The sequence below is a fragment of the Nicotiana tabacum genome, chromosome 3 (assembly GCF_000715075.1).
Source record: "Nicotiana tabacum cultivar K326 chromosome 3, ASM71507v2, whole genome shotgun sequence".
NCBI lineage: Eukaryota > Viridiplantae > Streptophyta > Magnoliopsida > Solanales > Solanaceae > Nicotiana > Nicotiana tabacum.
In genome coordinates this window covers 39,196,027-39,212,461 of record NC_134082.1, presented here as the reverse complement: position 1 = coordinate 39,212,461, position 16,435 = coordinate 39,196,027, and positions in this window count along the sequence as shown.

Genomic DNA, 16,435 nt, shown 5'->3' with positions numbered 1-16,435 from the left:
TTGAAAACACCCTCGCACCCTGAAGCTGGTCGAACAAATCGTCAATCCGCGGCAGTGGATACTTGTTCTTTATCGTCACCTTGTTCAACTGCCGGTAATTAATGCACATCCTCATCGACCCATCCTTTTTCTGCACGAACAACACTAGTGCACCCCAAGGTGATACATTGGGTCTAATGAAACCCTTATCAATCAAGTCCTGAAGCTGCTCTTTCAACTCTTTCAACTCTGACGGGGCCTTGCGATATGGCAGAATGGAAATAGGCTGAGTGCTCGAAGCTAGATCAATACAGAAATCAATATCCCTGTCGGGCGGCATACCCGGCAGGTCTGAAGGGAAAACCTCGGGGAACTCCCGAACAATAGGAACAGAGTCAATTGATGGAACCTCTGTGCTAGAGTCGCGAACATATGCTAGATATGCTTGACACCCCTTCTCAACCATACGTCGAGCCTTGACATAAGAAATAACACTACGGGTGGCATGGCCTGGGGTCCCTCTCCACTCAAGTTGGGGCAAATCTGGCAAGGCCAAGGTCACGGTCTTGGCGTGACAATCCAGAATAGCATGATACGGGGACAACCAGTCCATCCCCAATATAGCGTCAAAGTCCATCATATCTAAAAGCAATAAGTCGACACGAGTCTCAAGACCGTCAAATACCACCACACATGAACGATGCACTCGGTCGACCACTATAGATTCACCAACCGGTGTGGACACATATACAGGAATACCCAAAGCCTCACTAGGCATGATCAAATAGGGTGCAAAATAGGACGACACATAAGAATACGTAGATACCGGGTCAAATAACACAGAAGCACCCCTACCACAGACCAGAATAGTACTTGTAATCACAGCATCTGATGACTCGGCATCTGGCCTGCCCGGCAAAGCATAACAATGGGACTGACCCCCACCTCCCTGAACTGTGTCTCTGGGGCGATCGGCTGTTGGCTGACCCCTGCCTCTGGCGGTCCGAGCTCCACCTCTACGGTCTCTCCCTCCACCCCTATGATCCCTACCCCCGCCTCTAGCTGGCTGGGAGGCCTGTGGATCACTTACTGCCTGAATCGTAGGGCGAGGACCCTGCTGATGAGAACTACTCGAGGCTCGGGGGCAAAACCTAATAATGTGACTCGGGTCACCACAACCATAACATGCCCTCGGCTGCTGAGACTGCTGGCCCTGTCGACCTGTATGTCCTCCCCTGAAGCTCTGAAGTGGCGGTGCACTGATGGGGGCTGGTGGTGCGCTGAAGGTCTGCTGACCCGAATAATACTGCTGAGGACCACCACCGCCTAGAGTACCATGAGAAACCTGAAGTGCCGACTGGAATGGCCTCTGAGAGTGGCCTTTGTCATATGAATCCCTACATCCAGACGAGGTACCACTAAATCTACCGGAATAACGAGGCCTCTTATCATACCCATGACCACCTCCTTGAACAAGTTCCATCTCTATCAGGCGGGCACCATCTGCCGCCTCCTGAAATGAAATCTCACCACCGGCACTCATGGCCATCTGAACATGGATTGGCTGGGCCAACCCATCAACAAACCTCCGTACCCTCTCTCTCTCGGTGGGGAGTATCACAATAGCATGACGAGCGAGATCAATGAACCGGGTCTCATACTGGGTGACCGTCATAGGACCTTGCTGGAGACGCTCAACATGCCTGCGAAGAGCATCTCGCTGAGTAACTGGAAGGAACTTCCCCAGAAATAACTCTGAAAACTGATCCCAGGTCAATGACGGCGACCCTGCTGGCCTGGCTAAACAGAAATCCCTCCACCAAGTCTTGGCGGATCATGCCAGGCGAAAAGTGGCGAAGTCGACCCCATTGGTCTCTACAATGCCCATAGTCCGTAGAACCTCATGACAGCTGAATATGAAATCCTGAGCATCCTCTGAGGGGGTGCCACTATATGTGGTTGTTAAGAGCTTGGTAAAACGATCAAGCCTCCATAAAGCATCCGCGGACATAGCCGCACCATCGCTGGACTGAGCCGCAATACCTGGCTGGGCTGCCACAGCTGGCTGAACTGCCACGGCTGGCTGAACTGCTGGAACCTGAGCCTGAGGAGCTACCAGCTCTAGAGTACGAGTATCGGGAGTCTGAACTCCTCCCCCAGCCTGAAATGTGGCTGGAGCTACGGGAAGCAAACCCGCCCTAGAAATGCCCTCCATAAAGCCTACCAGTCGGACCAAAGCATCCTGAAGCACTGGAGTGGCTATGAAACCCTCTAGGACCTGAGCTGGGCCCACTGGAACAGTTGGGGCCGGAACCTCCTCCTCAAAATCGACTTGAGGCTCCGTCGCTGGAAATGCTGCTCAGGGCTGAACTCTACCCCGTCCTCAGCCTCTGGCATGGCCTCGGCCTCACCCTCTGCCCCTAATAGGGGCTGCTGCTGGGGGCTCAGGCTGTTGCGCGGTAGAAGAGGAAGCACGTGTCCTCGCCATCTGCGAAAGAATAGAGTGGAAAGACAATCAGTACTTGAGAAACAGAATCGCACGACAAGAATAAACAAGGTGAAGTTTTCCTAACTCAGTAGCCTCTGCGGGATAAATACAGATATCTCCGTACCGATCCCTCAGACTCTACTGAGCTTGTCCGTGAGTTGTGAGACCTAAGTAACCTAGGGCTCTGATACCAACTTGTCAAGACCCGGATTCCCTACCATCGGGAGTCGTGATGGCGCCTACTGTCGGAACTAGGCAAGCCAACCTTAACATACCTTTTCAACTAATTTTCAACAAGATAATAATAAAAATAATAAATTCAAGCAGAAGCCTTAATTTACTATTAAATGAACGAAAATGCGAAAAAATTAACATCATCCTCTACGCAAGATTTAGTGTCACAATACTCACGGACTAATATAAGATACTACAAATAAGAGTTTGAAAGGAAATACATAAGGAGTCTGCTTCGATACAATAAAAACAAACAGAAATAAAATAGATGAGACATAGGGCCCACGCACACCAGCGAACTACCTAGGAGTCTCTGGACTGAAGGCACGCTCCCAATCTACTGCTACTGCGGTCCGTAAGCTACTCCCGAATCTGTGCACAAAAAGGGCACAAAAGTGTAGCATCAGCACAACCGACCCCATGTGCTGGTAAGTGCCTGGCCTAAACCCGGAGAGGTAGTGACGAAGCTAGACCGGACCTACCTCAAATAACCTGTACAGATATATGTGCAACAACGGAAAGATATACAGAATTTAAACAGATAATAGGGAGGGGACATGTTGTGGGGTGTAACAATTTAGATATAAGACCAATGAACAGAGAGATGGAAACCGAATAATTAGCATCTATGAAAGAGAGCAAGTAAATCAACAACTGCACGGCACCAACCTTCGTGCTTTTACTCTCAATTCTCACCAAAAACTGTCAAATATAGTGCACGGCATCACCCTTCGTGCTTTTCCTCACATAACTCTCATTTCAAGGCACGGAATGACCCTTCGTGCTCAAATAATTAGAGACATGGCTCGGAAAGACCCTTCGTGCATAATTATCAAAACATGGCACGGAAAGACCCTTCGTGCATAATCGCTCTTCCTCACCCAATCTTCAGTCACAACCAATTGGGGAAAGGGAATATACAACAAGATTAAACGTCCCGGCGAGGGAGAACAAATCAACAATAGGTCCCGATAAGGGAAAAATACCACACTTCCTTCTTTAACTCGTCTGCTTCTCAACTATCACTTCATAATTATATTAGCAAGTAATTAGCTCAACTGTTTCACATCTTTTGAATTTAAAAGAAACTACGACTCACGGTCATGCTAGACTCTGGTGCATAGATAACCGTCACCATGCCTATACACCGTACTCCACAGTTAACACGTAGCAAATAACATCCAAATCCTAATCCCTCAAGCCAAAGTTAGAACAAACACTTACCTCGAATTCTCCAAACTCAACTCACGCTTCTAGTATAGCTTTACCTCTTGATTCCACCACCAATCCGCTCGAATCTAGTCATAAGTTACTTAATCACATTAATAATTACTAAATGAATCATCCCCAATGCATGAAAATAGATTTTTCAAGGTTTTTCCCAAAAAGGTCAAAAATACTCCCGGACCCACGTGGTCGAAACTCGAGGTTCGGACCAAAACCCGGTTACCCATTCCCCCATGAATCCAAATATATGATTTTTTTAAATCGGACCCCAAATTAAGGTCCAACTTCTCAATTTGTAGAAAACCTAGGTTCTACCCAAAACACCCAATTTTCCCCATGAAAATCTTTGATTTGAAGTTGAAATTATATTAAAAGATGTTAAGGGATAAAGAAATTAAGTTAGAAATCACTTACCAATCGTTTTGGAGAAGAAAAGTTGTTTGGAAAATCGCCTCTTAGGTTTTGGGTTTATGAAAAGTGAAAAATGACTGATATTTCCGAACTTGTATACCTTTCTGAGGACCTGGCACGGACCGCACAAAAATATGTTGCGGCCGCGCCGAGTGGGAGAAAAATTGGTGCTTCTCTGAACCCTTCCAGCGCGGACCTCACTGTTTTAGTGCGCGGCCCCGCTGGTTGTCATGCAACCCTAGCCCTCAAACTCAGCCACGCGGACCGCACAAAAATGCATCGCGGCCGAGCGGCTACAGCGCGGACCGCGCGAAAATGACCGTGGCCGCGCTGGTGTCTGCAACACCTGAACCTGCATTTTCTTAAGTCCAAGACCTCCCGGGCCCCATTCAAAACTCACCTGAGGCCTTGGGGCTCCAAACCAAACATGCACACAACCTTAAAAACATCTTACGGACTTACTCGTGCGATGAAACCGCCAAAATAACATCATATACATAGGATCAAGCCTCAAACACGTGATTTTCTTTCTTCAACTTTCATAACTCAAATTCTCCATTTTTAGTCCGAAACACGTCATATGACGTCTGTTTTTATCCAAACTTTACAGATAGTGCTTAACACATATTTAAGACTTCTACCGGGCGTCGGAACCAAAATACGAGCCCGATACCTATATTTTCTAACTCCTTTTCATTTCAAATTTTCATATCAAATTTCAGAAAAACAATTTCTTTCAAAAATTCATTTCTCGGGCTTGGGACCTTAGAATTTGATTCCGGGCACACGCCCAAGTCCCATATTTTTCTACGGACCCTCCGGGACCGTCGAATCATAGGTCCGGGTCCGTCACCCAAAATGTTGACCGAAGTCAATATTATGCATATTAATACCAAAATTCATCAAATGTTTCACATAATTCACATATTCTAACATAAAAACTTTCCGGCTATGCGCTCAAACTGTGCACGCCAATTGAGGTAACTAAAAACGAGGTTTTCAAGGCCTCGAAAGCGCGGAACAAGGAAGAACTACGGTGATGACCCTTCGGGTCGTCACAACTAGGGGAAGATCTTCCCCTACCTCTGCTTCTGGTGGCCCATGAAGGGTCCATTCTGCACAAATAACAAGTCAATTTAGAAGTAATAATCCAGCATATCATCCCTAATAATTTTAGTATAGGTATGAATTCCTAACAATTTCATCATGATTATGATTTTCAATCAGGTTATCAACGATATCTTCAATTATCAAATCAATTATGAGACTTTGTAGATCTCGATTTAATCTAACCATTTTCAGGATAGTAATTAACAATTCTTCCTCTAAAAAAGTTGTATAGAAATTCATAATTAATCAAGGTATTCTTGGGATAAGAAATCCGGAAGGGAATTATCGATTCCTTTTTTGTATTGAATTTCAAAATTAAAAGGCGCCAGTTGAGCTTGCCATCTAGCAAATATTAATTTAGATACATCATGTTTGAAATCTTTGTCAAACACATATTTAACAGATTGAGCATCAGTTTTTATTAAAAACTTTTGATTATATAAATCGTCTTGAAATTTTAAAACACATTTAACAATAGTCAACATTTCATGAGCCACAGTAGCATATTTCTTTTGGGCTTCAGTCCATTTACCAGAGTGAAATCTTATCAGGTATTCACTCTTATTGTTGGGATTCACTTGTTTTAAAATCCCACCGTAGCCAATGTTGGACGCATCAGTCTCAATAATTTTTTGCCATGTAGGATTAGCAAGAGTTAAGCAAGGTAAAGACTTAACACGCTGTTTAATATTTTTGACTAACGTAGTATGCTGGTCAGTCCAAGGCTTCTTATGATCCTTTTTTAGCCTGTCGTATAGAGGGGCTAGATCACGAGATAAACTTTTGTAGAAAGGAGATATATAATTCAAACTTCCCAAAAATCTTTGTAATTGAGTCCAGTCAGTAATAACATCAGGAAATTTTGAGGCAAAATCAATCGATCTTTGTATCGGGGTAATTTTTCCTTGGCAAATATTATGACCTAAAAATCGAACATTTGTTTGGAACAGACTCATTTTTGGTTTAGAAATTCCTAAACCGTTTTGTATTACAATCTTCTTAAAAATATCAAGATGCTTAATATGCATCTCTAATGTTTTAGAAAATACTAATATGTCGTCAATATAAACAATGATAAAATCTAGATAAGGGTTAAAAATATCATTTATAATTTTCTGAAATTCAGAAGGGGAATTTGTTAAACCAAATGGCATGACATTCCATTCATATTGCCCAAATGGAACATTAAAAGCTGTTCTATAAGTATGCTCCTTAAAAATTTGAATTTGCCAATATCCAGATTTTAAATCGAATTTTGAAAATATATTGGCGTCATATAATCTAGATAGCAAGTCCCTTTTATTGGGGATATGATATCTAATCCATTGTAGATGTTTATTCAATGGTTTATAATTTATAACTAATCTAGGAATACCACGTTCCTTTTCTGCAGCATTATTAACATAAAAGGCAGAACATGACCAAGGAGATTTTGAGGGTTTTATCAAACCCTTTTGTAACAAGCTGTCAATCTCGTTTTTGCAGAATTCGACCAATTTAGCATTCATCTGGCAAGGTCAAGACTTAGTAGGGATATCATTTTCGGAGAATTTTTCTTCATAAGGAAGAGTTACAATATGCCTTTTTCGATTCCAAAAGGCACTAGGGTGATCGGCGCAGACATCAACAGCCATCTGTTCAACAATCAATTTAATCTTTTGTTGAACCTTAGCAGATTGTAAAGTATCGAATATATTCATGCTTAATATTTCTGATTGTAATGAATTAACATGCCTTTGTTTCATATTAATCAAGGCGTTAATATCTCTAGTTACGGAATCTGTAATAAAAGAATAACTTATCTCTCTATCTTGATAAGTAGCAGAAAAACCCTGTGCATCTATGTTATTAAAAGGGTAAATAGCATTAATAAAAGGGGTTCCGAGTATAATCGGTATAACTGGTTTTTTACCAAAAAGAAGAAATGAGGAATACAAACTCTATTTTGGCAAATACGAGTATTTGGTAATTTATACTCTATATCTAAAGCATGACCAGAACCAGATTTGACCAAATGAGTGGTCTTTTGAAAATATTTAGTAGGAACAAGACCCTATTGAATACAACTTACATCTGCTTCACTATCAATCATTGCTACATCAGTTAGAGATAAAGTATTATCAATCAAGATAGTACATTTAATGTACCACTTATGAGCCGTAACAACCTGCATCATTCCTAAAAATGTATCAGAATTTTCATTAATCGAATCAATTTGATCAGAAATTTCTTTTCCCTTTTCATTTGACGATTCGGAAATTCCTTTAGCCGAAAAATCAGTTGGAAAATCAGTTAGAGAATTTTTTTTCTCAATTTGAGTAATCCGGTGATCACAAATCATTTGATTTTGTTTAAGAGACTTAATATCTTTTTTCAAATTCTCAATTTCGATTTTCAAATCATCAAAAGAAGCATCTCTGCTAGGTGTACTGGACTTATGAAGTCGTTTACTAATTTCAGACAAAGAATAAGGCACGAACTGTTCAAATTCGTTCTTATATTTTTCAAAAGGTTTTGAACTTGTAGAACTAGAACTTGCAGCTAGATTAATAATTTTTTCACGATGTTTTTCATCGGTAACTTCCTTTAAAAGTTCTATTACATTTTCAGATGTAATAGTTTTCATATTTAAATCATGAAATTGTGATTGCAATTTATAAAATTCGTCATCATCACAAGTACAAATATCACCTTTGCAAGCAGTGCAAGAAGTATCAACATTTTTATCACTATCAGATAAATCAATTAAATCAACTTCATCTTCAGATTCAGTTTCAGAGTAATAGTCAGATTCTGATCCTGAAGTGTATAACAAGCCATAAACCTTATCGCGTAACTCATCATCGAGTTCTAAGGTTTTCAGCTTTTGAAGCTTGCAATTTGGAGAAATATGACCAAACTTTCCACACTTATAACACTTAATATCAGCGAGATCTCTCTTTGATCTATTCTTCGTAAACCGAGTAGATTTCCGATGCGCTTTTCTAGTATCACACTCTTTCTTAGACCTATATCTAGACCTCTTTTTCTTATACGGGCTATCCGGGTTAGGATACCTATGATATCTGTTTTTCTTCTTCTTCCTACTTTGAGTAGAGGTTCCGGGTAAACCGAACTGGGTACAAAAGTCACCTAATTGGGATTTCTCTTTAAGCTTATCAATCTTAAGCTGTCTAGAAAGCTTTAGCTCATTACACAAGTTTAATCCTTCTTGTGTACACACTCCTATAAGTTTACCATAGGTATAATTACCATACTGAATTTCACCGTAACTACCCCTTAATACTTTCCTTGGCCTTTCAACAAATAAGGAAGGGAGGCCGTTTATAAACTTAGCTTTCCAATGCTCATATTTATTCTCGGGCAGTTCCATAACCCTACTCATAAAAGTATCTTTATACCATCTAAATTCCCTAAGGGTCTTACATCTATGACCATTAAGTAAGGTTCTGATGGTCTCATGATTTGAGGTAAATCTACCATTGAAATGCTCTAAAATTGTAGGGATAAGGGTATACACTACATCTTCTCTACCCTTAACTAGAGTCATTCCTATATTATCAACACCTTCATCTACGGCTGTAGCATTAATAATGAATGCCTTTTCTTTAATAGATAAATAATTATCCCACCAGCCACGAAGTTGGCTAGTAAAGCCTGCAATAATCATTTTGCAAATAGTTCTATCCGTATTTTTAACACTTTTGCAGATAGTCGAATACATAAGCATTCTATGTACGAGAATGGTTAATTGTCTATCAGTTAAACCATCAAGATTCCATTCATAAATTTCGGAACCGCTATAAGACGTATTAGTCTGATTCCAATCGCGTTCCTCAATCAACACATCTTGAGGAGTAGGACGGGGATAATAATAAGTTTGCATCCTTGGTTTGTCAGCATACCTACTATTAGGTTTAATTATACCTTTGAGTTTATTAAACTCTGACCATGTCTCAGTTTATAATCAGAAACGGTCTCAATTCTATCAGCAAATTTTTTAGATAAATCAATTGGTCTAACATTCAAACCAGAAAGCTTTTTATCGAGGAGTTGTGCTAAATCATCAAGAGATTTAAATTTAAAATCCTGAATTTCAGGAAGTCTTTGAATATGAGTAAGAATAGCTTGATCAACTGTTTTACTACCTGAAGTGGAGGCAATATCAGTTGGTCCTTTCTTAGTACTCATTTCTTTTATTAAAATAGTCAAATCATCAAGTTTTTTATCAAGAGAACCGATATGTTCTCCTAAAATCTTTACATATAAATCCAAATAATTGTTATGAGAAATCAATTTATTAATTTCTGCGATACTAATAGCTGCAACGTTATCATCAATAAATTTTTGAAAGGCAGTGAATGTAATACCAGTATTATTAGGTAAAATAAAGGGGGCCTGAGGAGGATAAATGGCTTTAGTAATATTACCACTCCCATCTTTATAAGATCTTTCTAGTACCTTTATAAAAAGAGGCAAATAATTTGTTATAAACCAAGGAACAAAATACATAATTTGATTATGCAAAGCACAAGTTTCATAAAATTCTTGAGAAATACTATTCAAATCATCTTAGCTATAAGCATCAAAAAACCACGTTTTAAACTGGCTCCATTTATCACTAAAAAATTCCTTTTGAATATATTTTCGTGCGCGAGAACCGGAGCTAAAATCAATTTGGTGTGGAATCATTAAGTACTATTGGGGTCGAAATCCATCTTGGATACAGAAGGAATATCCTTATCTGAAATATTGTCATTGTCCTGAACAATATTTGTTTGAGGGTTAACTTTAACCCTTTCAACCCTTTCGACAGGCTTATTACTAACTTTACTAGTAATAGTGTGTAAAAAGGCTGCACGATTGCGAGCTGGACCGTAGACTGGTTCAACAGGAGAAATAGTTGAATAGTAGGTAGAAGTCTATGATTAGAAAATGAATGTCTATTATAAATAGTAGACTTATCATCAAGTTGAATACAAATCCTACCATCCGGATTTTGAGTAACATGCGAAAATTCAGTATTCAACAAGTCGTTAGTAATCTGACTTGGGGATATAACCGAATTTAAAGTCCAAGTAGTTGGGAAATTAATTTCTTCCCACCTAATAGGTCTCCTAGTGGTGACCTTGGACCTTGCAAAGTTGGTTTCTACCAGTATGGTCTGATCTGATGTATCATATAACTTACATCTAGGATTCAAAGTAGATAATAATTTCAAATAAATCCTATAAGACAGACATATAAGTTCAGAACCAGGCGCATAATTATAACCATATGTTTTCACATTTAAAGTGAAGGCATCAAGAATATTAACATCAGAAAGAGATAGTTGCAGATTGGGTTGAGTATTAAAATATACTGGACCATAGGCCACAGTAGATTCAATCGAACCCATCAGAGACTGTCTGAAGTTCAGATTTCTAGCATCTCTAAGAGCTGCTAAAAGGTCTCTGGTAATCCTTTAAGGGTCAACGGTCTAAACGCAATTTGAACCATACCAATATGCAGATAATGATAATGATGTTTATATAAATCTATATCGTGTTTGTTTAACAAACGAATAATCTGTTCAGACGAATTTAATACCAAAGACTGTTCAGTCATTTTTATCAATTGTTTAGAAGAAAGTTTATCAAACCAACCATAATCATAAATGGCTTTTATAGAAACTTTAGGAATAGTCCATTTATTTAATAAATCAAGGTTTTGAGGTATATCTACCTGTTCAAGTCTAGTACTTTTAGTACTTGTTTCTCCCAGATCCATTCCAAAAGCTTCATATCTATCTTGAATATTTCATATCTATTACATATTTACCATGAAAATTCCTAGGCTCTGATACCATCTATCACCAGGATCAGGGTAGGCGGGCGGTAGTCCGCACGGCCATCCAGATCTAGCTGTTTTAGTACCTTTGAAGGTTGGCGGTAGTCCGCGCGACCAGTAAAGATTCGAAATATACCGGAATTTTATTATAGTTTTAATGACTGTATGGAAGGATCTATCCTTTTACCTAAGTAAGGGGCCTGTCTAGGTCCGATACATACTCTTATTGAGCCCATATGTCTAGCAGTTCTAACTGTTAAATGGATAGCCCTTTTGACAACTTCAGCGGGCTTTAATGTCACAGCTGGCTAGACGTAGCCACTAAGGCAAAGCCAATAAGAGTAGTACCAGAGTCGACTGTACCATAATCTTGGAACAAGCCAAGAAACTATATTAAAATTCCTTTATATTTTGAAAGAGTCCGGTTCTTCATGGTTAATATGCAAGAGAAATTAGTTTTTCAATATAGATATGAATCCGTTTAGCCGGACATAGTCACGACTGGGGAGAGAAACTAAGTATAAAAAATACTATATAATAAAATAAAATAAATACCTTTAATGCCGAGAAGCAAGGCCCTGAAGATGAACTGAACTTCAAACCTTTTATTAATCTTCAACTGATTTACAAAACTAATAAGCTAAAAGCTTTACAAGAAGGAGAGAGTTTAGAGAGAGAGATTAGAGAGAGAGGGGGTCGAGACTTAGTAGGGATATCATCTTCGGAGAAGTTTTCTTCATAAAGAAGAGTTACAATATGCCTTTTTCAATTCCAAAAGGCATTAGGGTGATCAGCGCAGACATCAACAGCTATCTGTTCAGCAATCAATTTAATCTTTTGCTGAACCTTAGTAAACAGATTTAAATTCATATTTTTTGGAGACCTATTTAATCTTAGTTGTAATAGTAAAACTATTAGAATTACAAAAGAAATCAGTTGAAGATTAAGGATTTTAAATTTAAATCTCTTGATGACTTAGCACAACTCCTAGATAAAAAACTTTCTGGTTTGAATGTTAGACCAATTGATTTATCTAAAAATTTTGCTAATAGAATTGAGACCATTTCTGATTATAAAACTGAGACATGGTCAGAGTTTAATAAACTCAAAGGTATATTTAAACCCAATAGTAGGTATGCTGACAAACCAAGGATGCAAACTTATTATTATCCCCGTCCTACTCCTCAAGATGTGTTGATTGAGGAACGCGATTGGAATCAGACTAATACGTCTTATAGTGGTTCCGAAATTTATGAAAGGAATCTTGATAGTTTAACTGATAGACAATTAACCATTCTCGTACATAGAATGCTTATGTATTCGACTATCTGCAAAAGTGTTAAAAATACGGATAGAACTATTTGCAAAAATGATTATTGCAGGCTTTACTAGCCAACTTCGTGGCTGGTGGGATAATTATTTATCTATTAAAGAAAAGGCTTTCATTATTAATGATACAGCCGTAGACGAAGGTGTTGATAATATAGGAATGACTCTAGTTAAGTGTAGAGAAGATGTAGTGTATACCCTTTATCCCTACAATTTTAGAGCATTTCAATGGTAGATTTACCTCAAATCATGAGACCATCAGAACCTTACTTAATGGGCTTAGATGTAAGACCCTTAGTGAATTTAGATGGTATAAAGATACTTTTATGAGTAGGGTTATGGAACTGCCCGAGAATAAATATGAGCATTGGAAAGCTTAGTTTATAGACGGCCTCCCTTCCTTATTTGCTGAAAGGGTAAGAAAAGTATTAAGGGGTAGTTACGGTGAAATTCAGTATGGTAATTATACCTATGGTAAACTTATAGGAGTGTGTACACAAGAAGGATTAAACTTGTGTAATGAGCTAAAGCTTTCTAGATAGCTTAAGATTGATAAGCTTAAAGAGAAATCCCAATTAGGTGACTTTTGTACCCAGTTCGGTTTACCTGGAACCTCTACTCAAAGTAGGAAGAAGAAGAAAAACAGATATCATATGTATCCTAAACCGGATAGCCCGTATAAGAAAAAGAGGTCTAGATATAGGTCTAAGGAAGAGCGTGATACTAGAAAAGTGCATCGGAAATCTACTTGATTTACGAAGAATAGATCAAAGAGAGATCTCGCTGATATTAAGTGTTATAAGTGTGGAAAGTTTGGTCATATTTCTCCAAATTGCAAGCTTCAAAAGCTGAAAACCTTAGAACTCGATGATGAGTTACGCGATAAGGTTTATGGCTTGTTATACACTTCAGGATCAGAATCTGACTATTACTCTGAAACTGAATCTGAAGATGAAGTTGATTTAATTGATTTATCTGATAGTGATAAAAATGTTGATACTTCTTGCACTGCTTGCAAAGGTGATATTTGTACTTGTGATGATGACGAATTTTATAAATTGCAATCACAATTTCATGACTTAAATATGAAAACTATTACATCTGAAAATGTAATAGAACTTTTAAAGTAAGTTACCGATGAAAAACTTCGTGAAAAAATTATTAATCTAGCTGCAAGTTCTAGTTATAGTAGTTCAAAACCTTTTGAAAAATATAAGAACGAATTTGAACATTTTGTGCCTTATTCTTTGTCTGAAATTAATAAACGACTTCATAAGTCCAGTACACCTAGCAGAGATGCTTCTTTTGATGATTTGAAAATCGAAATTGAGAATTTGAAAAAAGATATTAAGTCTCCTAAACAAAATCAAATGATTTGTGATCACCGGATTACTCAAATTGAGAAAAAAATTGTCTAACTGATTTTCCAACTGATTTTTCGGCTAAAGGAATTTCCGAATCGTCAAATGAAAAGGGAAAAGAAATTTCTGATCAGATTGATTCGATTAATGACAATTCTGATACGTTTTTAGGAATGATGCAGGTTGTTACGGCTCATAAGTGGTACATTAAATGTACTATCTTGATTGATAATACTTTCTCTCTAACTGATGTAGCAACGATTGATAGTGGAGCAGATGTAAGTTATATTCAAGAGGGTCTTATTCCTACTAAATATTTTCAAAAGACCACTCATTTGGTCAAATCTGCTTCTGGTCATGCTTTAGATATAGATTATAAATTACCAAATACTCGTATTTGCCAAAATAGAGTTTGTATTCCTCATTTCTTCTTTTTGGTAAAAAACCAGTTATACCCTCCGATTATACTCGGAATGTCATGAACCAAATCCCGGTCGTGATGGCGCCCAGCACACTACTAGGCAAGCCCGACCATTATTCAACACTTAATCCAATTTATCAAAAATAGCGGAAAGAAATATCAATTAAGCAAGATTAAAGTACTGAAGAATTTAACAAAATACACAATATAATCTCACTAGGACCCGGTGTCACGAATCTGAGCCTCTAGAATACAGAATATCATCCTAATACATGGTATATCCAAAGTTTGATAATGCAGAAATAAAGAGATAGGATAGGAGGGAGAAGATCAATGGCTGCGAACGCCGTGCAGCTACCTCGATACTCCCAGAAGCTGGATCTGCTGATAAACTGGATCTACTGAGCCTGAGACTGCCCTGGATTTGCACACAAGGTGCAAGGAGTAAAGTGAGTACTCTGACCCAGTGAGTAATAAAAGTAACTACAGTCCGAAGATAAGAAAATCCAGTAAATACACAAAGTAAGCTAAAATCCAAATATACAGCAACATATGGAACTAAGTAGCTAAACAACAGTATAAATAGAAATACATGAATGCAATGCAATGCATATGATGGTACATTCCAGTACCCACTGCGGCGTGCAGCCCGAGCCATCCATATTTATTTATCGTCGACGGCGCTCACTGGGGGTGTGTACAGACTCCGGAGGGGCTCCTACAGCCTAAGCGCAATATCTTGGTCAGTCATTGTTACCTGATCGGTCAGCCATTGTTACCTGACCAATTTATATCATACATTGCCATTGTTACCACTGTTCAAGTATATCATCCAGTGTCATTGTTACCACTATTTCAAGTATATCACACAATGTCATTGTTACCACTGTTTCAAGTATATCACACAGTGTCATTGTTACCATTGTTTCAAGTCACTTTATAATCAGTCCAGAAAATAATATAATAAGCCCCTTGGGCATTTACAAAACAGAAGTTCCCAGCCCGGAATACATTTAAAAATATCATTTAAGTTTTCAACACTTAGAATTATGGCTGAGTTTGCAAAACAACATTTAAAACCTTGGACTGAAATTAAATGATATGCAAATCATGCTAAGCAGTAATATCAATCCTCGAAGGATTTTACAAATCGGCACAAGGCCCCAAATATGGCATCAAGCCCAGTAATATCAATGAAGTATGTGTATCAATCACCAGTATAGTATAAACATCACACGGGATGGACCAAGTCACAATCCCCAATAGTATCCGACCCCGCACTCGCCATGGAGTGCGTGTCACGCCTCAATATAGCGTTACAATGTGAAAGTCCGGGGTTTCAAACCCTCAGAACAATATTTACATCTAAGGGAATATAACCCAATCGAAAGGACTCGAAAAATATCGAAAATCACGAAATTTGCAAAACCCGAGCCCCGGGCCCACTTCTCGAAAAATTACGAAAGTCACATCATCGGATTCCTCGTTTCGCCACGAGTCCGTACATATAAAATTTACCAAAATCGGAGTTCATTTGACCCCTCAAATCACCGAATCTTATTTTCAAATCTCTATGCCTAAATCCTCAATTTTTCTACAATTTTCATGCTCAGATCCATACATAATTGATGTACTTAACTCAAAATAGGTGGGGATAACTTACCTTTACATTGATGATGAAAATTCCCTCTTGAAGCTCCCCAAAAATCGTCCATACTTTGAAGAAATGAAGAAAAGTGAGCTAAATCCGTGTATAAAAGAATCTGCCTGTGCTTCGTCGAGTTGTACCTTGCACTTGTGCTATACAAGTTGTACATCCTATTAAAATTGTTCCTTGTTGGACACTTTCTGTTTAAACACCCATACCATCTTGTATAAATATCCAAATGAAAAACGGTTTGAATATTTAGAAATTAGACTCAAAGATCTTTAATTTAATAGGTTGTACACCATATAACCCTTTATATATCCCGAGATATGAGCTTCTAAAGTGCATCGTAAATTCTGCCGAAATTGCTCCAGCAACCCTTTTCGATCCATCGTAAC